Source organism: Octodon degus, unplaced genomic scaffold (genome assembly GCF_000260255.1).
Source record: "Octodon degus isolate 3935 unplaced genomic scaffold, OctDeg1.0 scaffold00207, whole genome shotgun sequence".
Taxonomy (NCBI): Eukaryota; Metazoa; Chordata; class Mammalia; order Rodentia; family Octodontidae; genus Octodon; species Octodon degus.
Genome location: NW_004524783.1, coordinates 3,833,480 through 3,858,963, shown reverse-complemented (window position 1 = coordinate 3,858,963; position 25,484 = coordinate 3,833,480). Strand labels below are relative to the sequence as shown.

The window sequence follows — 25,484 nt, the reverse complement described above, 5'->3', positions numbered from 1 at the left end:
CTCACTCACTGGTGGTGCTGCAAATGGACCAAATCCAAAGCCTCACACGTTAAGTAAGCATTCTACCCTAGGTGCTTATTTTGAGACCGGGTCTTGCCAAGTTGTCTAGACTAGGCTCAAACTTGCCATCTTTCTGGGCTAGTTTTCCACGTAGCTGGATTACAAGTATATATCATTGTCCCCAGTGAGGTGCACCCTTACGACAGATACAGAGACTATAAATTCACTCACTTGTATCATAATTTTGATTTTCTGTGTTTGCTTGTTGCTAATTGAAAGCAGTAACATTGACATAAAAGCACAGTTTTGTTTTGTTTTCCATATGTAAATTAGCAGTGTTTTGTCTCTGTAACTTGTGCTGCAGTGGTGGTCAGTTTAAACATAGAGCACCATCCTGTCTCTATATCTCGGTGTTATATTTTTAAAATAGGGTTTAATGCACCAAAATTAGGACTACATGTCATTTTATGCAAGGCTATAGTAGAAAGACAAAGGACTAGGTCTCCTGGCATTTTAGCATCACCAAGTATTAATTCTTCAGGTACTTTCTCGAAAGATCCATTTGTTTGTGCTGCTGTTTATAGAAAGTTCTAGTTGCCATCAGTGCATGTTGATGTAACCTTCTGTGGCTGTGGTTATGGGCCCAAGTTGAGTAAGATATAGCTTCAGTTTGTATGGACAGTTTTGTTGCCTTAAAGCTCTTTTGGTTGCTGGAGTGAAAAGAAAAGGGGGAATTTACTGACTTGTATAAGAGCTATGTATAGTCACTTCTAGGCAGAAGATAGTCTTGTATAACCTAGCCTCACTCCAACAGGAATGCTGCGAGAGGGGACTACCCGGCCCTCACATAGCTCTGAGTTTCTGTTTTCTGATTCTCCTGAGTCTACTTTTTGCCTGCCAGGCTATCTGCCCTGTCAACTTTAGCTCACTTCCATTGTTGGGGAAGGGGGTGGACTAGCAACTCTGAAAACTGGGCTTTTTGAGGATCCCATTTGAATCAGGTGTCCACCTGGCCAGCGGTGGCTAGGGGCATATACAACACATATTGGAGTGCTGGCCTGAGTATAGTCTGAGAGAAGGTTGTATGGTGCACTTCGTGGTTTCCTGGCTAAGAGCTTGTTCTTCAGGGACTTTCTTATCACATTCCCTCCAAAGGTAGAGGTCAAAAAGCCAAATGAATAACAACAAAGTGACTAGAGGAGTAGAGTTTTTGTTGTTGTTGATACTGTCTATAGGCTGGGGAGATAGTTCAGTGGAATAAGTGCTTGCCTGGCCAGCGCAAGTCCTGAGGTCAATCCCTGGTACCACAAAAAAATTAATTAAAACAAATAAAAACTTGAAAAAAAATCACTATACTGTCTGTAGAATCTTCGAATGGGAAAAAAATTAATCAGTGCTTTTTTTTATGGATCTAACAGAGTTCAGTGTTTGTTATGAATGTAATGTAGTAGTTGCAGTAATGTCTGTGACTTGGCATGCATAAATAGTGGATACTTTCAAATTACATTAATTATTGCATATTTCTCAAAATATATCAGCTCATTGTCCCTAAAAAGTTATAGTAGTTAGTAGGCTGACTGCTAGATCTTTTTATTTAATACATTGAAAAGAACCAGGTACTACTTTAAAATGTCTTGGCTACTTTTAAACAAATATATAATTGATTTTCTGTTTAAGTTTTTATATTTTATGTACATTAAAACTAGTATTTTGAGACAAGATCTGTGAGTTTCACCAGACTGGCACTAGTTAGAAATATGTAATTCCCCCAGCATTGCTAGTTGGGACTGAAGTCATACTTTCTTTTATGGATGTCAGGATTCAAATGCTTTCTAGAAGGTGTTTTCTGATTTCCTTCACTCTTAACTCAGAACTCTTTTGTCCCTTTTCACATCACTACTTCCATTTATCTTTTAATAGCTAGTAATGGACTCCATTTTTGTCTGTTGCATAAGTTGTACTCTGGAGCTGAGGACTCTAGATTATTGTAATATTAAAATATAGAGACACCAAGGTAAAACTGGATTTTGGAATACAACTCAAGTATGTAGAAGCACAGTATGTTTTGCAAAACTGCTTCTGAAGTTTGGGACTGATAAGACTCATAAAGTTTGTTTAAATCTACCCGGCACTTTAATTTTTTTTATTTACTTGATACAGGGTACTGCTACACAGTTCAGACTCATAATGATCCTCCTGTTTCAGCCTTCCCAGCGCTGGGATTCCAGGTGTGTTCCACCATGCCCAGGCTGGCACCACATGTGGTGTCAGGGATCAAACCCAGTTCTTTGTACTTGCCAGGCAGGTGCTTAGACCACTGAGCTATCTCCCTAGTCCAATATTGAACTTTTTTAAAAGTTGTTTTTGCTTACTGCTGAGTAAATGGGAAGAGACAAAAATACTTAATTCTTGAAAGCATAGTTACTTGAAAGTTGGTTTTAATGTCTGTCTTTTGACCATTGAATATTTTATGCACACATTTACAACATTACTAAATATATATATGTTTATTTTAGAACTGAAACACTTGACCATTAAATACTGTCTCTGCAAGTGTATCTTTAGAGAAGCACAAGCAACACGTACACGGATGCTCTTATACAGCGTGTTACAGCATTTGGGCTCTGCCTCAGGTGTGAGAATCGTGGTGCTCACAGTTGACAGTAGTGAGCACGTGGGAGGTCTGCACTGTGCATGTGATTTATTCTGGAATTCAGTTCAGTGCCAGAAAGAAGTTCATATTCATGGTAAAAACTTTAGGACATTTCTATAAACACGCTACTTCATTTGTTTCCAATAGCTTATATTTCACAGGTTTAAAAGTTTCTAAGTAGAAAAGGCATATTTTAGTTTTTTGGTAATAACTGAGATATGGGCTGATAGTATGAAACTTTTTTCTTAGTATTATGGAAATTTTGAAATAAACTTGTGGCCTTTGCATACATTTCTTGATAATTCTTTGGTGTCTCCCTGCTCCCAAAACACACTGCATTAGAATTTCATCATCCTTGCTGGAGTTTCTGTTCTGGGCCATGAGGGCCACTAGGTAGAAAATTGAAAGATACAAATAAAAACAATGACAGGAAGTGAGGAAAAACGGCTGGGTCTCAAGGCTCAGAGGTACCTGGAGAGGAAGTCACTCCTGTCTTCTGCTGAGGGCTCTCCTGTTCCTGTGACTGGGTTAGGTGCTTTGGAGCCTTCCTATGCGGAGTGCATTGGCTGCACGTGCCTCTATGCAGGCTTAGATCTCTGGTATTTCTACACACAGAGAAAAGCAGAATTAGCCCTGGCCATAATGTGGCTTGACTCTACTTCTTGAATCCCTTCAAGTATTTTATCAAGATTATTCTCTTTTTTTCAATTTTGTTTGGAATTATAGAACAAAATTTTGTTGTGTATGGCTTTTCATTTTCTAACAGACTTCTAGTGATTCTACTCATTTATGGAATAATTCTTGAATTTCGTTTTTCATTTAACCTTGCTTGAAAATGCTTCTTTGAAAAGGGCAACAATTCATTTGGTCTTTATTTATTTGCAATTTTGCTAAACAGAAGCAGGAAGGTTTACTGGTGATGCTGAGACCACACACTGTAGGAGTCCCCTCCAGATTCTCACCTCGGTCCAAGAAGTCAGTATTTGTAATCCAAAAGGCACATTACTGGAATCCCACCAAGTTAATTCCAATCTGCTACTCCCAGTGCAACCCATGGTAAAGGTAAAGACACTAAAACATATTTATAATTATTAGGGAGGCAAGGGGCCCTAAGTCCAGCCATGAAGATGGCTTTCCAGAAAAAAAAGGCTGACCCAGGGCTGCACCCAGGTTTTATTCAGTGGAGGAGTGGCTTAAGGAGGAATGACTGAGAATTGTGGCAAGTAGGTGAGTACTGTGTGCTGAGCTAGATGGGTGGTCTACACACTTCTCTGCCATATGCAGAGAGGATATGCAGAGAAAGTAATCTACATTATGCTGTGAGATTATCTAATATTTCTGGGATCTGGTGCTTCAGTTCTGATGTAATCTTTCAAGCCCCAGGAAGTCATAACCTCTATCTGAAGGCTGTCTCCCAGCTGGCAGCACAGAACATTGGCTCTTCATCCTGTCTCAGTCTAGCTCATATTAAAGAGCAGCAGGTGTAGGTTACTAGGGAAACATGCATGCCACCTTCAGAGACTATCACCAGCACCTCAGCTAGACCAGTGTACATTGCTTAAGGCCAATTGAAAAGATAAAGAGAAGTCCTAGCCAGCTCTGTACATATCAATACAAGGAAATAGAGTCAGTCTCAGTCAAAATGGAGACAGTTGCTCCTCTTTCAAGGAGAGCTGCTCAGGAGAATCAGCAGGTGGTCCTCTATACAACAGGGATAAATCCAGAGGATGGTCATTTGTAAGTGGTGGTTATCAGTACAGAAATGCTACTACTGTATGTCAAAGGGAAGAGAAGGTGAATAATGTTCAAGTTTACTGATGAAGAGATGTTAAGATTCAGCTTTTGAGGCCAGGATTGTTAATTTTGTGCACTGGCCAAGGATTAGAACTCCTTGTGTGATGGGGTTCAAAACCTTCATCTCTCTTGGTGATTAAAAGCTGACAGGTGTTGCTGTGAAATGGTGATGCTTCTGTAGTTTGACATTGCTTATTGATAGGCTGATCGTATGATTTATTATCAAACAGATGCTTTTAAGGGTAAAAGGAGGTATTGCTAGTAATTGTTCTGGAGCAGTGAGTATAAACTGGGACCATTCGGTGATGGTAGGATCAGTATTGACTTCATTTACTGACAGAGTTTGATAATGTCAGTATACCAAAGAGGAGAGTCATGTAAAGCTATTGGTAATGCCCAGTGATAATTTTTGTGGCTTGTCCCTCACTTGGTTAAAGTCATGTCAATTCAGTCCTGTACCCATAAGGCACAGCCAGCCAGCCAGATTGGTCTGAGAGATAATGCTGAGTTAGCAGCTCTTGTCAGTACTGGTCTGTTGGAAAGCAGACCTCCCGAACATTCAGAGCACGTCCCCTCCCCCGCACCCCCTGTAGCCGAATCGCTTGTTCTGTGTATGAGCTAAGTGTGGCTTGAGCTGTGAACCAGCATTTGTCAGCACTCAGGACCTGACTTGTACCCTAAGCTTTACAAGGGCTCAGAAGGGGGCCTTCGTGTTACCCCAGTCCCACAAAATCACAGGAGGAGCAGGGTGGAAAAAGTTTTTTCGGTGCCTTCCCACTTGGAGTGAGTGAAGAGCTATCCTGGTCTTAGCCCTGCTCCTGGAGAGCCTGGCAGCATTCTGCCTGGGTCTGCCCGAGTGGGCCTGGTACTCTGGAAAGGAAAAGTGAGTTACGTACCTGCATAAAACCCAGGCAGCTTCTTTACTATGTGTTGTAGGAACTATTCTGAAATTATTTTTAATTGTTATAAAATGCTACGTTATAAATTTAAAACTGTCTAAAAATAAAAAATGTGCCTTTTCACCTTTATTGCCCTCAGAATTTTTACTATTTTAAGCACTCAGAGAAATCAGTAGCAATGTGTATTAAAATGTATCTTTTGCCTTCATGTAGAATTTTATGCTTACTTTATACTGATTTAAATTTACCTGATTTTCAGAGATGTGTTAGGAACATTAAATATTAGTTCTCATATAGACATGGTAATGTATTTCCTAGTTTTCTGGCTCAACTTTTTGAAATAACCTAAATAAAAAAGCTGGTTTCATGCCAATATTCCCAGTTGGTGTGGCCTGAGTACTCACACTGAACATTACGTATTGCCCGGAGCTTCCTGTTTTCAGTGGATTAAAGAAAGACTATTTTGAAGGGAACGAAGCAAAAAAGATAACTGACTCTACCACTTAAAAAACTGCTGAGAATACCGTGCAAAGTGATAACTGTCAGTACTTTTAACAGAATAGGGTTTGTTTTGTTTCTAAAAAATATAACTTAAATGCCACTTTTGTAAGAATCTGTTTCAGCTTTAAAAAAGTTGCAGAAGTAGGCCATGTTACATCAGTATGATGGTTAAGTATGAGAATACAGGTAGTTTTATCTTGAAATTTATGACTTCAATTGATGTATTTTTCTGTATATCTTAATGCATTCTGGTCCTCAAGAGGGGGTGCATGCATTACAGAAATCTCCTCCTGAGGACCAGAATTTTTATTGGTGAAGTGCGCAAAAAAGTTAAGATACAAAGAATAAGAAAAAGATGATGTCTATATACATTCACATTCATTTTCCTAGTTTTCTTATGTTGATTACAAAAAAATAATACTGGGCTATTAGAACGTATGTTTTGTTTTTTGCAACAACATCTCACTATGTAGTTCAGGTTGTCCTGGACTCACTGTATAGCCCAGGCCGGCTTCCAGCTGGCAGGTAATCCTCCTGTCTCAGCCTCCCAAGTGCTGGGATTAAAGGTATGTGCTACCATGCTCAGCTGTAGAATACATTCTTGTTTAATTCTGCTAGGTGTGTTTCTCAGCATCATGTCTTTTGTGTAGGACATAGAGCTAGTAGTAGTGAGCTGTGTGTACATGTGTATACCTCCTGGGGAGTGAACCCAGGTGCACACACATACCAACCATGTGTTCTGCAGTTGACTATACCTTCAACTCCAACCTTTTTAAAAAAAGTAATAAATGATATATGATTTGAGGTAATGTGTGTTGATACTTCCTATATAAATATTATGTTATTCTTAGAGGGCTTAGAATATGTTAGAGAATACTGAAAAGGAAAATAAGATGAAATTGTGTCAGACCTGTCTGAGGGCTTTGGCCTGTGTTGAGACTGAAGGTGGGCAGAGCTGTCTTTCCTGAGCACACTGGAGCTCAGTTTTATCTATCATCAGCCGAGAGTTCTGTAATCGTTCTGTGACCTTCAGTTGCAGAACTGTGGTGGTCCCCATGCTGCGTTGTGGCATAGATCCCACGGGACCACTCACCTGGGCCAAATGTCCATGCCTGGCTCAGGGTGCATGCATTACAGCAGTCCCCTCTTGAGGACCATCCAGTGCCCTCTGAATACTGAATGCCCTGGCCCTGCCCCCTTCCCTTACAGACCAGTGTCAAGAGTATGTGAAGACAGACTGGAGTGTTGTGGCCAAGTGCAGCATCTGAGTGGTTGGTTAACAGGAGGGGTGACTGGGCACATTGAAAGTCAGAAAATCAGAGGCATGAGTGTCCTGCTCCATGGGGCTCCCTGTGGGGCTTTGTCACGTTGACATCCCATGAGCCCCTTAGCAGTAGGACTGCTGTTTCCAAAGTGGTTACTCTTGTTTTCCAGCCACCTCCTGTCCTTTACTGAGCCTTTGCTGGGGATGATTCCTTTGGGCCCTGCCACCATTTCATAGAGGGACAGAAAGCCAGAGAGACATTCACCCACTTCATTTGGTAAGGGTCAAATGGCTATTAAATGTAGCCCTGTTGGGCTCTAGGCTTCTAACTCAGAAGCTTGTGTGCTTGCTTGCTTACTTATTTAACTAGTCCATGTTTACAGTACCTACTGTTTATGTTCCTTGTGTGGAGTTGACGTGCATATAACATGTTTTTGTTCTTTTTTTAAAATCTCCTTTCCTTCCTCTCTCCTCTTTTTTTTTTTTTTTTTTTTTTTTTGCAGAACCGGGGATTGAATCCGGCCCTTGTGCTTGCAGGGCAAGCACTTGTTCAACTGAGCTATCTCCCTGGCCCACTGTCCTCTATCTTTTGATCTGCTTCCCATCTGAGAAAGATCGAGCTCCTTGTTGTCTGTTATCTTTTATTTTGCTCTTTGCATGTAATTTTGGGTGTCTCATGTAAGAGAAATCATGTGATAGTTAAGCTTGAGTGTTGATTTCGTCCACGTAACGTTATGATCTCAAGGTGCATCCATTTCTCTACTTTTAAAAAAATTGCATTGCTGCCTTTAAGTTTTGCTGTTTTTTTTTTTTTTTTTTTCTGGCTGTGCTTCATGCATGGGTTGTGTAGAGAGGTATGATCAAGGCATAAGGTTCAGGTGTGGACATGTGGCATACAAAGTGGAAGACTGAGGATCTGAAAGGACAGTAGTATAGTGGTTCAGGGCTGATGATAGAAGCAGTGGCCAAGACCTATTGTGGGGGACCCCACTAATTAGAGTGTATCTGCACCTGGTCTCGTAGTTGAGCATCCATCTGGGAGGAACTGGCTGATAATGTGAGGTTGCTAGGGGAAGGGGAGCATGGGGGGCGGGTAATGGGAGAATCTGCAGAGCCAGGGCTGTCCCTTATTCACTGTTGCAGCCTCCCATCTCCGAGAATGTGCTTATCATGAAAGGCATGAAGTGAATATGTGGTTAGGATCAGCCCACCAAGCACAGTGTGGGAGACTAACTTGTGGCATTGGTGAAGATCACTGAGGCTGAAACCCTTTTGGGATTTACCATATTCTTTTTAATGTAGATTTAGTGGTATCTCATTTTGCCTAAACTGTTTCATTTTGGTCCACAAACTTTGGACTAAACATACATTTTTGGGTTGTAGGCTTCTAGCAAGTTACCCGATTCTGGCTTCGTTTTCAAGAAGTGATGTGGTTTCTTCTTGTAGCCATGTGCTTAGCAATTTGTCAGGCTCATGGCAATTAAAGACTTGGCAGCTGAATTGCATGAGCTTTTCATGAAAAGGGGTCTTGAGAAGTTTCTTTTATGTATCGGGCAACTGGAGAGGTGAATAGGAAGTTCTGCAAATTGTAGTAGCTGTAGGTTTCATCAGCACCAGATAGAGAGAACACTACTGAGTTGGGGTAGTCTTGTCTGTCTGTCTGTAGACCTGAGGTTTGCTTGAGGCTAGAGATGGACTGTGTGCTGTCACCCTGGACATTACGTGCAGAAGCATATGTATGTGGTATTTTCTGAGGCAGCAATTAGGTTAATAAGGCTTTTAGTGCTCAGAATGACTGCTACGAAGCCACACTTCAAACATGCCATGAAAAGGAAGAAATTCCTAAATATAAGTATAACCTTTTATTTTTAGTCACCTTGTTCCCTATTTGTAATATTTTATGCCCTCATTCCTCCACCTTAATACTCTTTTCAGGTTAAAGTCTTCCTCTAAACTTTCTCTAGTTGTTTTGGGTACTGGTTTCAAGTGTCCAGAATTGCAAAATCTGCTTCTGCTGGCTTTTGAAACAGTTGAACATAGTATAGTGATCACATGTCCCTGTTGGTTGAAAGTGCTGACATTCTGCTTTCTCTCAACCAGCTCAAACAGCTTTCACACTTTTCACTAATCTGGATGCAGACTTCTGGGTCTGATCTCAGGGACTTCTCCAGAATGTCCAGATCTCATTTTCTTTTTTCCTTATTGCTTCTTTTTATCCTAGGATCCTCCTGACATCTAATTAAAGCTAGTATCTTGAAGCAAGACTTTCCACGTGTCATTGATTTTCATGTTATTACTTTTAGTTCTTCCTATTTAAGTTTTTGTATTGTGTTCTTCCCCTCATAATTTTTCTGAGCATTGTTGCCTGAGGATTGATAAACTTTCTCTAATGATAACTAAACTTCTGTTATCTTAGAAGAGCTCCTCTGTGGAATATGTGGAGCCCCTGTTGTTGGCTGTCTGCCGTGCACAGTGAGATGAATACACACATTCTGCCAGATGACTTCCTTTGACTTCTGTTGGTATTGGCCTTCACTGAGATAGCACCTTGTACCTTGTTAGTATCAGCCATTGGATTGCTCTGAAGAGCTGCTTTAATCTTAACCTTGGGACAAACATATCTAGTACAAATTCCTGTTGAAGTGTGAGTGGAATAGCAAAAGTTTTAGAATTGGTTGGCTTAACAAGTACAATGAATGCAGTTTTTTCTTGTGCGGCCTGTAGATATGGTAAAAATCTCCCCTGCATTAATAGAAGCTTATGTACATTTTTGCTTTAATTTTGTTGAGGATTGAAGTATAAAAATTAGTGAGAAATTTACATGTAAATAGTTCTGTGAAATGTCACTAAAAAGAACAATATTACATTTTCCTTTTCTTTTCTTACCTTTTTTTTTTTTCTTTTTCTGGCACCAGGGATTGAACTCAGGACCTTGTGCTGGCCAGGCAGGCACTTGTGCCACTGAACTTTATCCCCAGCCCCAAGTATTACATTTTTTGTACTTATAATTATGATTAAATCTTACGAATTTTTACATTTTGTTTTCCATTCCAGGACATTACTTATTGTAATGTTCGCTATTATTTAAGACTTCACTTAATTTCTCCTGAGAGGTGAAGTACTCCCTAGGAATGAACGTTGCTCTCTGATCGTTTTAAAAAATTCTTCCCTGGTTTTCTGTAGGCTTACAATACTAGAACGTGGTCCAAGTACTGCTGAGAAGCTCTGCCACACACCAAGTTCTGGAATGGGGGTGGCACACAGTTAATATCTGTGCCCTTCCCTCATCCCCTGGCCACAAGGCACTTGTCTTTTTGTGGGTCTTTTCCCCGGAGTTAGGGCAGTCTTCTTGACCCACTCAATAGCTTCCAGCAGAATGGGCTTGAAAGGGTGTCTTCAGAGTGGAGGTCAAATGCTCCGTGAGCTGGCAATGTGGGAAGGTCTCCTGCAGTGCCCGGAAGGATGCCCGGCCCTCCATTCTGAGGGGAACTACACCTTGCCTAGGTTTTTGCCTATTTGCCTGGCCTTTTACAGGAGCCACAGCTTAATGAAGCTTTGTTTACATCCTGCCAGGTAAAAGTCTCCGAATTCCTGCATTGTACTACTTGTCGCTTTTATAACTTGTCTTACCTCTTCATGAGCCAGACTGCTACTGAAACAGGATTGTTTTTTCTCTCTTTTTTAATAGTAGCTAACTAGTATCTATAAATAAGGAAAATACATATCTTTGGAGAATTGTGAAGGTTTTTTTTTTTTTAAAGACAGGGTCTCTTTCTGTAAGTTAGATTGCCCTTGAGCTTACTGTGTAGCCCAGGCTGGCCTTGAATTACTCCTGACTTGGCCTCTTGAGTGCTGGAATTATAGGTGTGCACTACCACACTGGGCAAGATGTGTTTTTTTTAAAATCGTGTTCAAAAAGTTAGTTTGTAAAATACACCATCAGAGTAATTAATGCATCCCATAAACATTTATTCCATAAACTAGTTATTGCTTTTAAAATATTTATCTTTAATCTCGAAATAGAACTCTCCCCCTAAAAACTCTACAGAAGCTAAATTATATATGGGTTTTTTTCCCTGGTACTAGGGATTAAACCCAGGGCCTGGTGTCTGTTTGGCAAGCATTATCTTACTGAGCTACATATCCAGCCCTGCAGAACTCTAAATAGACAGGGAGAGAGAGAGGCAATTCAGTGCTGCCATTTAATCACCAGACTCTCACTTTTTTCTCATTCCATAATTGGTTTCATTTCAACTCTGGTTGAACCCACCTTTGCAGTGGCTCTCTTTCTTCACTTGTCGAGCAAGGCTCAACACTTTGAGGATCCCTGCAGGCTGCTTGTTGGTGTGCTGTGGTTCTTAGGGACACGGCCAACTGGGAATCTTGAGAAATTATGACTGCTTTGTGTTGAATTTATTTTCATGGTAAGAATTTGTGTTTCTAAATATCCAAGAGGACAAGGCTTCTAAGGGAAAGATGGATTCCACGCTATAAAGATACACAGCTCTGGTGGCAGCTTTCTGGTGGTGGCTCCAGCTCAGTCTGCCAAGGGAGGTGCTGATGCACCTTGTCTTCTGGGGTGCTGAGACAGGAGAGCAGCCCTCCCAGAAAATGCTGCTTGTTCTCTATCCTCTTAGTAACTGGATATCTTGCCCCGTTTGTCCTGTGGGGATTTTGAAATGTTTTTGTTAAAAGAGTTCACCTTAGCGACAGCAGCTACATTTGGAGAGTTGAAGGGGAATAAATGAACTGTTGTGATCTCTCAGTGAGTGAAAAGGTAACCAAGTGCTTGAAAAGGTAACCAACCATCGTAGGCCTGCAAGCCCACCTTGTTCTGTGGCCGCCTTCCCCTCTTCGGATCACAGAGCTGATTTTACAAGGTGCCTTCTTCTGTGCTGTAATCTGCAGAAGGCACTTGACAGTGTACTTAAGGCTTTGGCCAGATTTTTTTTTCTTTTCTTTTCTTTTTAGTTCAGAAAACTAAAAGACTTCAGTGTTCTGGCAGGTGTTGTATTTACTTTCTTTTTGCTGTCTTATAATTCAGGCTGTGCTGGTATGGAATATTCTCATTTCCTTTACTATTTATGTCTTAATACAGTAAACTTTTTTTTTTTTTGAGACATGGCCTCAATCTGTAATTCACGCTGGCCTTTTACAGGAGCCACAGCTTAATGAAGCTTTGTTTACATCCTGCCAGGTAAAAGTCTCTGAATTCTTGCATTGTACTACTTGTCACTTTTATAACTTGTCTCTGTAATCTGTAATCTTCCTGCCTCAGCCTCCTGAGTGCTGGGATTACAGGTGTCTACCACCATGCCTGGTAACGTGTATTTTTAGAGGAAAGCATGCATCTTACCCTTTTTTTTTGTTCCTGAGTTAAAGTTTCATTGTAAAACTTTGTGTGTGTGTGTTTTATCTTAGTACACACCGTATGTGGAGTTTCTGGTGTTTGCCTTAGGTCACAGTGAGATAGGGCACATATTGTGCCACTTTTCAGGCAGCACTGTGCTTTTCCTGGCAGTTGCCATGGTCATCTGTTACTATAGTCCTGTTGCTCATTAGTCAGTTTTGCTGGTTTGGACCCTAACTCCAAATCAGATGCATCTTTTCAGCAGCTTGGGCTTCCTGTGTGGCTCCATCCCAGCCCCTGGACCTCAGTGCCGTGACATTGTTGGTTGTAAATGGGGATGACTGCCAGAGTAGTGCGGGTAATAATGTTTGTACAGTGTGCTCTGTAGCCTTTGGTTGATTAATGTTTTTACTAAATGGAGCTTGTTTATAATTGAAAGTAGTCTGCATTCTTAGTGGGTTGCTGATTGTTGGTTTTCTGTTTGTACATGTGATTGGACAGAGCACCAGAGAAGTCTTAAGCATATCACATTTTGTCTCATTGATGAGTACAGTTAAGTGATAAATGGAGATAAAGATAGCTAGAATGGGGAAAGATCAAAGTAATTTGTGGCCTGTTATTACTTGGAATTATTTATAGTAAATTTGCCATGATTTTAAAATTATTTGCTTGTTCTTCTGCATATACTTAAGACTTTCTCCTCAAAGTTCACTATGTAGGATTCTTATTCACTGGACTTCTTTCTTTCTTTCTTTCTTTCTTTTTTTTTTTTTCGTGTGTGTTACCAGGGATCAAACTTAGTACCTAGTGCTTGCCTGGCAAGCACTTATTCCACTGAGTTATCTCCCTGGCCCCTATTCCCTAGATTTTTGTAGCTAAGCTTTTGTGCTCTAATCAGTAGGCCATTTGTGTGAGTCCAATATCTGTCTGTATTGTTGTCTGAGGTGCCCGTTAACTCTAGATGCTATAAGCTTCTGAAATCTTTGTGTGTCTTTTCAAAGAATATGTTTTTATGGTCTGTTAATGTCTCCCCTCCCTCCAGTGAAAAGCTGTTACTGCGTTTTTGATAGGTCTTACGGTCTTTAGCATCCTGAGCCAAGAAAATAAAAAAAGGTTTGCTCAGGTGCTTGAAAGAAGAACTGAACAACTTTTTAAAAATCCAGCTTTGGAAGTCATTCCCAAGAAGATGAACAGCGGACCCCTCAGTGTGGTAAGGTAGAGATGAGTGACATTATGGGAGCAGGTGGTAGATGGGAAGAGTGGAGACTGGACTTCCCTAAAATCTAAGTAGACGGCCATATCTCAAAGACAGTTTCGTCGTTTTCAGTGACTGAATTTTGAACATGTTGACCTATTTTACTTTTCCCCTTAAAATTAGTATCCTCTTTTTCTGTGACCACCTTTTATCTCTCCTTCCTTTCTTGCCTTTTAAAAATTATAACTAATAGTGAATGTTCATATTACACTTGACACCAGAGTACCAAAAGTTCTGGAAGATCGTAGGAGAGCTTCGTCTTGTTTTATTTATTCAGATAAAATCTTAAGACTGTGGGTATAGACTGAAAAGTAGATAAACACATTGACTGTACCTGTCCTTTTTTTTCTTAGGTGGGCTGTAATCTGAGTAGACCGCAGTCCCAGATTAGTCATCAAGGCCTGGCATAGTCTCATGCATAGCTGCCCGTGTACACATGTGGCCTGCACACACTTGTCCCCTTGGCATCAGACCCATGCACTCATGCAGAGGTGGCTTTCTGGCTAAGGAACAGGGAGAAATTGGGGATGTCGCTGTTCCTGTGCTGAACACCTAGGAAAGGGCTGGGAAAGCCAACCACTAAGTGGAAATAGTGACTAGAGAAGACAGGCTGGTCTTTTTAAAGGTCAAACTAGTGGGAAAGTGGTGGGTGAATGACTTCTGAACTCTGTAGAAGAAAGTTTAAAAACAAAACCAACCAATCAGCAACCATTTAATACCCCCTTTGCTATGCTACTGATTGAACCCAGGGACACAAGTGATCTCTGCCAATGAGCTATGTCTGTAGCCCTAAAAATATTTTGAAACTTGTTTAATTAATAGGAAACAATTCTGCTTGAATTTGGTTAATATATGAAATGAATTTTTTTGGGTGGAGGATTGAGACAGGATCTTGTTATATAGTTTAGGCTAGCCTTAAACTCATGGCAATTCTACAGCCTCATCCTCCCAAGTGCTATGCATGCCTGACTCATGATATGAATTTATGTAACAAAAGTTTATTTATTTATTATTACTATTTTTTTTTGGCGGAACCAGGGATTGAACTTAGGCCCTTGCACTTGCCAGAGAAGCGCTTATTCTACTGAGCTATCTCCCTAACCCCAACAGAAAAATTTAAATGAAATATTTTCTTACTACAATTAAGGAAAGTGTCTATGTAACCTTCACATTTGTCATGGAAGTTTTTAAGTCCTGAATTAATGTCACTAACATTTTATTTGTTTTGCTTAAAATTGTGGGTATATTGGGGCTGGGGAGATGGCTCGATAGAATAAGCGCTTCCCTGGCAAGTGCAGAGGTCTGAGTTCAATGCCCAGTTCTGCAAAAAATAAATAAATAAATAAATAAATAAATAAATAAAAAACAAAAATGTGGGCATATGTTAAATACTTTTTTTTTTCAATATATGTTAAATACTTGTGGGTAGTGATAGAACTTTTAATGAAAATAGAATTGTTTCCAGTGTTTATTTATGACTAAGGCCTTCTCTATTTTTGTTGCTTTTTTTCTAAAGGTGATTTGATTTGAGTTAGCAGAGGGAGAGTTATTGTCCTATATATGGTATACATATGGTATGTGTTACAGTAGTCAGATTTCTTGTTACTAAGACGCAATTTCTGATATCCACAATTTAAAGGAGAGGCTTAATTTGGCTTGGGGGATTCAGTCCATGGTCACTTGGCTTCAAGGCAGGGACATTACGGCAGAAGGGCATGGAGGAGCAAAACTGAAGGTCCCAGAGCCCGTCAAATTGATACCCCCCTATAACCATCACATCATGTTTTTGATAGAATAAGCCACATTGGTCAGTGAGAGAGTTATTCTGTAGTTTGTAGCATACAGCTACAGAAGTCTAGCTCTGACCTACAGATCTGGCTTGCTCTCTTACAAATGAATTGGTTTCTCACTTGTGTAAAATGCAGTAGACAGCTGTCCTGGCTAGGTGACGCTGAAGCTTCTCAGAGCTCTCCCAGTGACCAGGAGGCATGGATGTGGTGGTGTGACATACGTGCATGATTTGGATATGAGATGGAGAATGTTTTTTTTTTTTTTAATTTTTCAGTCAAAGAAGACTTTTTCTGCTTTAACACATTCGTGATGGGGCCATAATTCGTATAACTCGCTGCTGGGTGGCTCTAAACCACTGGCTCTACATTCATAATTGTCTCACTGAATGGCATAGGCAGTCCCATGGAGTGGCAGAAACCCTCCAGTGAGACAGTCTTGCATATACACTGATAGTTCAAGCCGGTGGGAATGTGTTAAATACCCCTGCTTGTAAAGAACTGCTGAAAAGACCTGTTTCTGTTTGTGCCCTAATAAATAGTTTCAAAATCTTTTTCTAGGCTATTTGGTGCCAGAGTGTTTTGAATAGCTTGTAAATCGGACTTTTAAGAGGTAGATCCAATTAGCACTATTGAGTTACTTTTAAATGTTGGCTAGATTTATGAGACTGTGCTGGAAAATACATTGTAACCTGAAGTCAAATGAAGCATTTTAAACTAGCCCCTGGTCCTTAAAACAGTTGGCCTCACTCTGGGACAACCAGCTTCTCCCTTGTTTTTCTTGCCTAGTCACCAGGCCTTTGAGCTCTAGTCTGGCCTCCCCAGTTCTCAAATGTATTCCTTTTTTAGAAATAAAAGTACCTGGCCTCTGTGGTACATAACTGTGAGTCATCTAGTGGATATGAAAGAACTATAAAAACATATTTCAAGATAGTTTTTTACTGTGATCCAGAGTGCAGTCTAAATTTGGACTCATTTGAAATTGAAGTGATAGGGTGTATCTTTTATTCCCAATGGGGATGTTCTGATTGATGCCTTCTTTGAATGGCCCAGGGGGTAGGAGTGAAGGAAGCCCTAGCTCCACCTTGCATTCACTTGTGAATTTTTCTGTTAAGCCAGTATTATACTTGAACCCAGGGCCTTGCACATGGTAGGGAAGAGCTGTATCATTGAGCTACAACTATAGTCCCTTGCATTCACTTCTGAATGAGAAAGCCTTTTGTTCAGGCATCATTGATCAATTTCTAGTGGTTGAGATGCTTGGACAAGATGCTTCATGGCTTTGTCATACCCAGTGTTCATGGTGGTTAAGCCCATGTTTATTTGAAGTTTTAGATTAATGTTTAATGTTTGAGCAAATGAGACCAAACTTGAGTGCATACACCAAGATGTGTAAATGTGGGAAATCTGTAAGGCAAAGTTACTTGGCCAGAGCAGTCCAAAGTGACAAATGGGAACTTGATGATATTTTATGCAGCGACAGTTTTGGTCTGTGTTTTGTATGTGTCTAATTATAGTGTCATACACAATTGAGTTGCTAATTACTAAAATGTATTACATCCCTCCCCCACCATTTTAAAATATAGTTTGTACTATCAACAGAGAATACAAAATAGTTAAGATGGATGTACTGCTACTTTCTCTTGGTTTGATGGGGGGAAAGATTTGTACTAGTGGTGTTTGGTTGGGATGTCATGCCTTCATCTTGCACTATGGGTGACTGCTGCAAAGACAGCAGTATGCAATGTATTGATTGTTGTGGCTGTCCTACTAGCCTGTTTTGGAACTATCTCATTGCTATTTGTTTCTCAGTAGAATTCATAAAAAAGAACAAAAAAAACCCTCCAAAGAACAGAAATCTGATTCCCAGCCAGCAGTTAATAGGAGCAGTAAGAATTTTTTAAAAAAGCAACAGCTATTAGGTGTTTTTGTGATTATTTGGTTTTGTTGATGGTTGGAACATTGAGGTACAAAGAAAATTGCCATTTCCTCTGTGTTACCATGAAATTGTAAGCATTCAGTCCCAGGCTTTGATTTATTTTTATTCCCTGAAGTCCTTAGCATGGTGTCCAGCCTGTAGCTGTCTCTCAAGGTGTACCTGTGGATCTGTGTCGAAAATTATTGTATCAAAGAGTATGCACAGCAGTCACAGTCAATCTAGTATAGTCTAAATTACATATATTTTTGGATTTTTTAAAATTTTTGTGACAAAAATGAATATTTGCAATGGGATTTGACATTTGAATTTTTCTTTTTTTTTTTTTTGCGGAACCAAGATTGAACTCAGGCCCTTGCCCTTGCCAGGCAATGAATTTTTATTTTAATTTCAATTAAAGGTAATATGAATGCTTGCATTATGTGGGCATTTAAGTGACTGTTGTTATTTAGACGTTAAATTTTGTAGGGTTTTGTTGATTATTCAAGTGATAAATTTCCTTATAAAATGATGAAAAATTTGGCATACAGGGGGATGAGTTATTAAAATATTGAAATCAAGGAAGATTAAGTTTGTTTTGTTATTGACGTTTTATTTGTTGATTACTTAGCTAGTCTGTGTGGAGTTAGGTGCAGACCCTGCTCTTGTATCTGCTGATAGAGAACTTGGAGTGGGCTCTGCTTCTTTAATCCTTAACTCCCCACTTTAGAATAATCACGATGCTAGCCAGGTAACTGGCCCTGAGTGCCAGTGGTATTGTTTTCATTACCTATATTACTTGGTGTGAGCCCATTTTACAGACAAGGAAACTGGGTTGGAGAGTGGAGCACAAGACAGTTAGGTAAGGGGTTGCATGGATTGAGTTTAGTTCCTGGTCCATGCTGCAAACCACTTCGCTTTAAACTTGTTTGTATATATACTGTTCAATTAACAATTAAAGATACTTGTATGTAATAGATACCTTATAAAACTGGAGTTGCTTGCTTATTTTCAATACCTCATACAGTCTTTCTTATAAAAAATTTCTGGTTTTGAATTACTTTTCCCTTTATTTTTCATTATTTCCCCCTTTACTGTTACTTACAGCATGCTAATAAGGATTGCAAAGGAAAGAGAAAAGCCCACCAACCCTGTTTAATTTTTCCTCTTGCCAACAGAATGCTTTTAGCCTTCCTGTTACAATTCTTTACCAATTTTCCAGGTTTGTCCTGGAAAATCCTGTGTCATGATCAGTCCATGCTATTTGGTCTGAGAACTTGTGGGTGGGGAGACTGGCAATATATGATTCAAGCCAGAGGACTATGAAATGAATACCTTTATAGCCTCAGGTACTTGTGTGCAGAGTAAATATATTTTTAATAGTTAAACTTTGGCTCATTTTAATGAAAATATTTTTCCACGAATAATTCTTAATGTTAGTTTTGGGTTTTTCCCCCTATAGATATTAGAAGTTGGGTTATGGTTTTTTACTTAAAAAAATAGGTTGCCAATTTGGTATAAGAGTTACAGAATCACATTACTTTTTAATTCTATGTAGTTATGCTCTTTTTGTGTATTGTAAAAATGAGCCTACATGTAAATGTAGTCTACAGTGAGGCTAAACTTTACTGGAGATGCTGATCCATGACTGCTGTCTACTTACTGCATTTGTCTGTTTTTTGAATGCGTGTGTGTGCAGTTCTTTGTCACAGTGTGTGGTATGAGTGGATACGTGGGAGCATAACTAAGCTATTGGCTAAAAATCATGTGATTAGAGTTCATTTTCATATTCTTTAGAATGTCTTTTGTGCTGTTTTGCCAGTTTAAGCTAAAAGAGGTCTGTAGCTCATTTGGGATTAGAAAGAGCCATTCATATCTGGCACAGATAATTGGCCTGTTTTGTTCAACATGCGTTTATGCAGCAGATAGTGAATTGATCTATGGAGAAGGTTATAGGTTTCATTTAGGCTACTAATTTTGAGTACAAGAAGGAAAAAATCTAGAGGAATTAGCCCTTAATCCCCACTGGCCATCGCCTGGGGTATGGCCTCCCTAAGGTACTGGGCGAGAGCAAAGACTGGCCATGGCAGACTGCCCACCTAGCGGCAGAACCGCCCTGGGGGAGAAGGAAGGCTTGGTGATCAAGGAAGTAGTAACATCTGGCCCGTAGGCTCTGAGGAAGAGAATGTGAGACATCGTGTATAGAAGTAAGTCACTCATACAGAGAATTTAAAAATATGTTTGGTTGTACCTCTTTGTTAAATGACCATATTGCAGAATATGTATGTGCAGGTTAAATCTGTTTCTATAAGCAGTCTGAATCAGTCCAGGAGAGAAGGGCTAGCTCTGTGGAAGTAACGTGTTTGTGGTGGTCGTTGGCTGGGATTCTGATTTGCTCAGTTCCTATTTGTTTAAATGATTGTGGCACATGAAATTCTTTATTTCTTATTTTCATTTTTGTGGTACTGGGTACCGAACTTGGGACCTTGTACTTGCCAGGCAGGTACTTATACCACTGAACTATCTTCCCAGTCCTAAATATTGTTTTCATTCACTTTCTCTGTCTACTTTTTGTTACTCATTTGAAGACCTCCTCCAGTGCCTAGGGCAGTGACTTGTAGAATTTTTAATTCTTTGCAAATAGCTGGTTCTCCTATCTTAGAACTCACTGAAATTTTACTCATATTTTGAAATTTTGGTCTGTTCTATTCAGAAGTAGCTCAGGACAGATTTACATACACATTCACTCATTTTACACCTGTGGTTTTAAAAACAAAGCCTGATAACACTTAACCAGTTTGTATTCACATAAGTGCTTCTAAGATTTCTTTCTTGCATTAGGTAACAGTACTCTTCCCCTGAGACCAATATGTATATACCTAATAAACTAGCTCGCACATTCTCCAAAGAGGTACGGTGGTCAGAAGAATGCTATAGCCACTGCAGTGGCCTGGCCAGAGCTCCTTTGTTCATGAAGTCTGTAGTAGTTGTGGCCCTGGGACTGGCTGCTTGCAATGTGGAGTCCAGCAGCCCTATCTGCACAGCATGGAGTTCTTGGTCTCACTGGATAGGTCACGACTGGTGCAGTAAAGCATTAATGTTATTTATCAGAAAGGCCAGTTTTACCTAGTTGGAGTGTGTGGTGTATCACTTTACATTCAAGAAACATTTAAATGATTTTTTTTTTGGGGGGGGGAATTAATAAGAATTAAGTTTGTGCCTACAAATATCTTGCTGGAATGTAGGGTACATTTATTTTCTTTTACCAGTTTTTAGAGTATATTCAGTAAACTGTCCATTTATTTTCATCACTAACATATTAAATGTAATTTATAATATTTTCATAGAGAAATTATTAAAACCATAGGTGAATAAATAGGAAAATTCATTCTGATGATGAATTGGTGATAATCGGGGCTTAAGCAAGTAAATCACGGTCAGGAAAAGTTGTACATAGCAAGACTTAATTTGTAGAATTCGTGTGGCTCTTTTATACATGTTCTGAACCTGTTGGTTCTGCTCATTCATCCTGAAATTATATTCTGTTGATTAGCCCTTTTGTATTCCATAGAAACCCTATATAGCTCAGTTGAGGTATGTTCTTGAGACCTCCCAAATGATTAACATGTCAAGGATGTGAGAGAAGTAAAAAGAATTCACCAAGGAGGCTTTTTTTTTTGGGGGGGGGTACTGGGGATTGAACTCAGGACCTTGCACATGCCAGTTAGGCGCTTAGACTGCTGAGCTATCTCCCCATCCTGAGGCATATATTTATTACTAATAATTTTAATGGCAAAAATGATAATAGTAATAAAAATGCTTTCATTATTGATATACAGTAATCCCCCTTATAAGCGGTTATCTGGTTTTGCTTTCTGTGGTTTCAGATATCTAAGGTCAACTGTGATCTGAAAAATTGGAAAATTCAGAGACAACTTGCAATTTAAATTAGGTCTTGTTCCAGTAGTGTGATGAAATCTGCTGCTTCTCTCTGTCCCCCCGACCAAGCTCTGGGTCATCCTTTCTTTCCCCAGTGAATCCCTGCTGCGTGTACTCCCTGCCTGCTCACCTCTTAGTGACTGTCTTGGTTATCAGATTGACTTTCAGAGTACCACGGTGCTTGTATATAGATGTAGGTACTGTTCGAAGTTCAGGTCCTGGACATATTCGTCCATGGAGAAGGGTAAATTACTACATATATTATCTTTTAAAGTACCCACATCAGCCTCTTGGAAGTCTAAGTAGATTACCAATAATTTGTTGTACAAATTAAAGTATTATGAAGAATGAAAGGAAGTGCAATTAATCACTAGACTGGGAAAAGAGATGTAGATCAGAAGGGCCGATAGCACAGTTGACAAAACCAGTATTATAGGATCTTATTGTTCAATATCCACAAGTCTTTTAACACATAGGTCAGAAACAGAAGAGAGAGGTTGTCCTTAATAAAAGGAGCATCTCAGTGCATTTGGCTTTATCCTGACTATAAGGTTGCTATAAACTTCATTGAGCTATGGTTCTATAAATATATCACCCATATTCAGGGCTAAATTTGGATTGTCCTTAAAATCAAAGAACTTAGTGCGGCATCCATTTATTTTTATGATGATTTACAAGTTGGAAATGATGAATTTTCAAGGTATAGTTTACTGAGCATAAAATTTGATTATTATTAAGGAAAAGTGGCATGTGGCATTGTTCTTTTCTCAGCAATTTATGAGACTTGAAGAACTCTGGGTATTTGAAAAAGTATTCTGTTGGTAGCTGGAATGAAATACTGTAGAGACCCTGCTGGCAGTGAACTTGAAAATCTGTCAATAATTACTCATTTTTCCATGCAGCTTTTATTAATAACATTTTTAATTAGTTTGTATTGAGTGATACATTAATTTTAATTGACAGTTTTAATGCAGCTTTTAAAATGATGTATGTAGTAGAGAAATGGTGTGTCTTAGTCATCTTACTCATCGCTGAGACACAATACCTGACAACTCAAAGGTTAATTTTGGCCCATGGTTGCAGTCCCTGGTCAGCTGGCTGAAAGGCAGAAATAGCTTGGTGGAAGGGCACAGTAGAGGAGAGCTGTTCCCTGGGGGGCCGCCAGGAAGCAGAGAGAGAAGGGAGGAGAGGGGCACCTTCCTCGGGTGCACCCTCAGTGACCCACTTCTAACCAGACTGAGCTCCTGACAGCATACTCCGCTGCTGAGCTGTCGGTCTGAGACACTCTGGTGAGATGGCTCTCTCGGTCAGGCTCCTCCCCCAGAGTTCTACCTCTGAGACAGAAGGCCTCTGGAGTCATTTGGTATGTAAACCCTTCTCCTAATGCATAGCAATCTCGATGTGTGAGGGAGCGGGGATGTTGGTTGTGAAGTGGGGAGTAATTCATAAAGCAGTATCATTTGCTTCCATTTGCTATTTTAGGAAAAACGTACAGAGATAAAATAACGCAAGTACATACAGTAATATTAAATGTTTATGTGAGGTTTAGTGGACTTTAAGCTTCTTTCTGATTATAAATTGATTAGATTTTCTGTTTAAGATATTAAAACATAAAAAATAACCTGTATCATTTTACAGAAGAGGTAATTTGGATGCTAGTTAGTTATGTTCCAGATAGTATTTTTAAATAATGAAATTATTTATGGTTCTCTTGCTCTCATTGTCAAAAACAAGAGCCAAATCACTGTCTGTTGTCTAGAAAATGCTTTGTAACTAATCACCTAGCTATCTGACTGACAAATGTTATAACCATTGGGTCCTTCTGGTCCTTTCATCTTCAGCTATCAAAGTGTGTGTCTGGTTGGATAAGATTATCTTTTGATAATTTCCACAAATTCAGTACCTAAAAGTTACCAGCTGGGTATTTTGCAGATCTGCTGAGATGCTTTTCTCTTTGAAAATAATCATGAGTTCTTATCACCAAGTGCCAGGTATAGATTCTAACCCCATATTCTTATCTGCCTATTTGTCAGACTGAATAGCCAGTCTTGTTTTTGGTTTTGAGGCAAAGTGTCACTTGCTTATTTCTTAAACCAAGGACATTCTCTTAGGGTAGCAAAAATGTTCCAAAAGAAGGAAAGTCACACAGACTCAACATTGTCTTCTAATTTACAAGTTTTACTCAAACTGTAATTATTTCAGTAAGGTCCTTTATTTGGTGCAGTGTCCATTCCAGAATCACATATTACATTCAGTTGTACATTCCTTTATAGTCATCTTTAATCTGGAAATTATTATTTTTTGTTTTTTCTCTTTTTAAAAAAATCTGTCAAGAACTTGCCAGTATTGGAAAAAAAATAAGCTATTTAATTTTAGCCAAGCTTTTGAGTGACCCTTTGTTTGGATTCTTGTGATATTTATGATTAGGTTCAGATTATACATTTTAGGTAGGATGAAATAGAAGCAATGGTTCTGTATTCATTCTATAAGGAGATATACTCTTGAGATATTTGTACCATGACTGGTGACCAGCCACCTCTAGTTAGGTGGTGGCTTCCAACTCCACTGACAAGCTGTTAACTTTCCTTTTGGTAATTAGTAAGTACCTTGTTGAGCTTTTCTTTGAAAATATATAATTGTTTTATTTCTCATACTTTTACCTATTAGTTTTTTACCCACTGATCATTCTTGCTGGTAACAATTATTTCTGTGTTTACCAAATGCCAAGTTTTAAAAGTCTTTTACTGTTATTCATTTTGCAATAAAGAGCTTTCTTTTCAATTAATTTATCACAGAATTGGCTCATAATTTACTTTGTTTTATTGCTGACAATCCATAATCATCACTATTTATTATATTTCTCAAATTGTTCTAGTAGACCAAATTTTAATTTGTCCAAAGTACTTACCTATCTTTTTTCTAAGCACTCGCTTTTTTATCTGTTCTATTTTAGTTTTAGAGTGGGTGAGATCATATCACTAGATTTTATCCCAATTTATCTGCATGTTTGCATCTACAAAATGTTAAAAAACTTAAAGTAAGCTAGCAGCATTATTTAAATGATTAGGATGGTTGACATTGGTGTGGGAAACTTCTGGTTATTCTTTTTTGCCCTGGAGAAATATTGGCCATCTAGCGTGTATGTTGCTTATATCAAGGAAAAGAGATTTTTAAAAAAAATTTAGCAAAGATTTCTTAGGGTTGGAAATCCTGTACTTCTGAATCTAGTTGAAATTGTTTTCAATTCTCATGCCTGTACATTGAGAGCATTCATGTTTTTAGGATACCTTATGTGTGAAATGGAGCACTATCACTGTGAATCTAATGCAAATATAATTATTCCACCTTTAGAAGTTAGCAAGTCACCTAGGCAAGGTGGCACAGATCTGTAAACCCAGCATTTAGGAGGCTAGATGAAATGATTGTGAGCTCAAGGCCAGCCTGAGCTGTACATAATGAGACTGTCTCAAAAACAAACAAAAAGTGCCAGGTGTGCACCCAGCACTCAGGAGGCTGAGGCAGGAGGATCGCCATGAATTTCAGGCCAGCTTGGAGTGCATAGTGAGTTCAGGGCTAGCCTGGATATATAATGATACCTTGTCAAAAAACCAAAACAAACAAACAGGAAGTTGTAACAATCTATATTCTAACCCTTTCTGATGGCATCTATGAGTATCGATGAGTTGGTATCTATGAAGTTAGTTGACTTTTCCACAGTCAGAGTAAATCAAGCTATGCTTTGGCTCTGAGTATAAATATGAGAAAACCCCTAGTACAGTTTGTTTAACTGCCTTATAAAAGTTCCATATAAAATGTTAAAGAGCCCAAATCTTAAATTTTTTTACCTATTCTTTAAATTTTTTTCTCCTTTATGTATTTTTTATCAGTACACGTTTGTCATACATATTGGTCACAGTCATCATAGGGAACTTGTATCTGTACATAGTATATTTTAATTTTTCTTTTTTTTTCCCATTCCCCTCCTCTCTCTTTGACCGTTCTTCCCACCCTTATACAAAAACTTTTGTTTCCGTTTTTAAAAATTTTTTTCCCATAATTTTATTGATAAATAGCAATGAGACAGTTTCAAATCAAATTGGTAGGACAGTTTCAAAAATTAACACATT

At 39.1% G+C, this 25,484-nt stretch overlaps 1 protein-coding gene across 6 annotated transcripts in view; it reads left to right on the top strand.

Moving 5' to 3' along the window:
- The window catches only part of Trio (trio Rho guanine nucleotide exchange factor), a 374,802-nt gene that overhangs the window by 35,385 nt on the left and 313,933 nt on the right, over window positions 1–25,484 (top strand). The window contains exon 1 of one of the 6 annotated variants that reach the window (XM_023704919.1): window positions 22,600–22,720. The exons of 4 other annotated variants lie outside the window; for them this stretch is intronic. The gene's annotated coding sequence lies outside the window, so the exon portion shown is untranslated. Of the gene's footprint in view, window positions 1–22,599; window positions 22,721–22,768; window positions 22,789–25,484 lie in introns of those variants that run through there. One more of the 6 variants, XM_023704922.1, reaches the window with a different exon arrangement.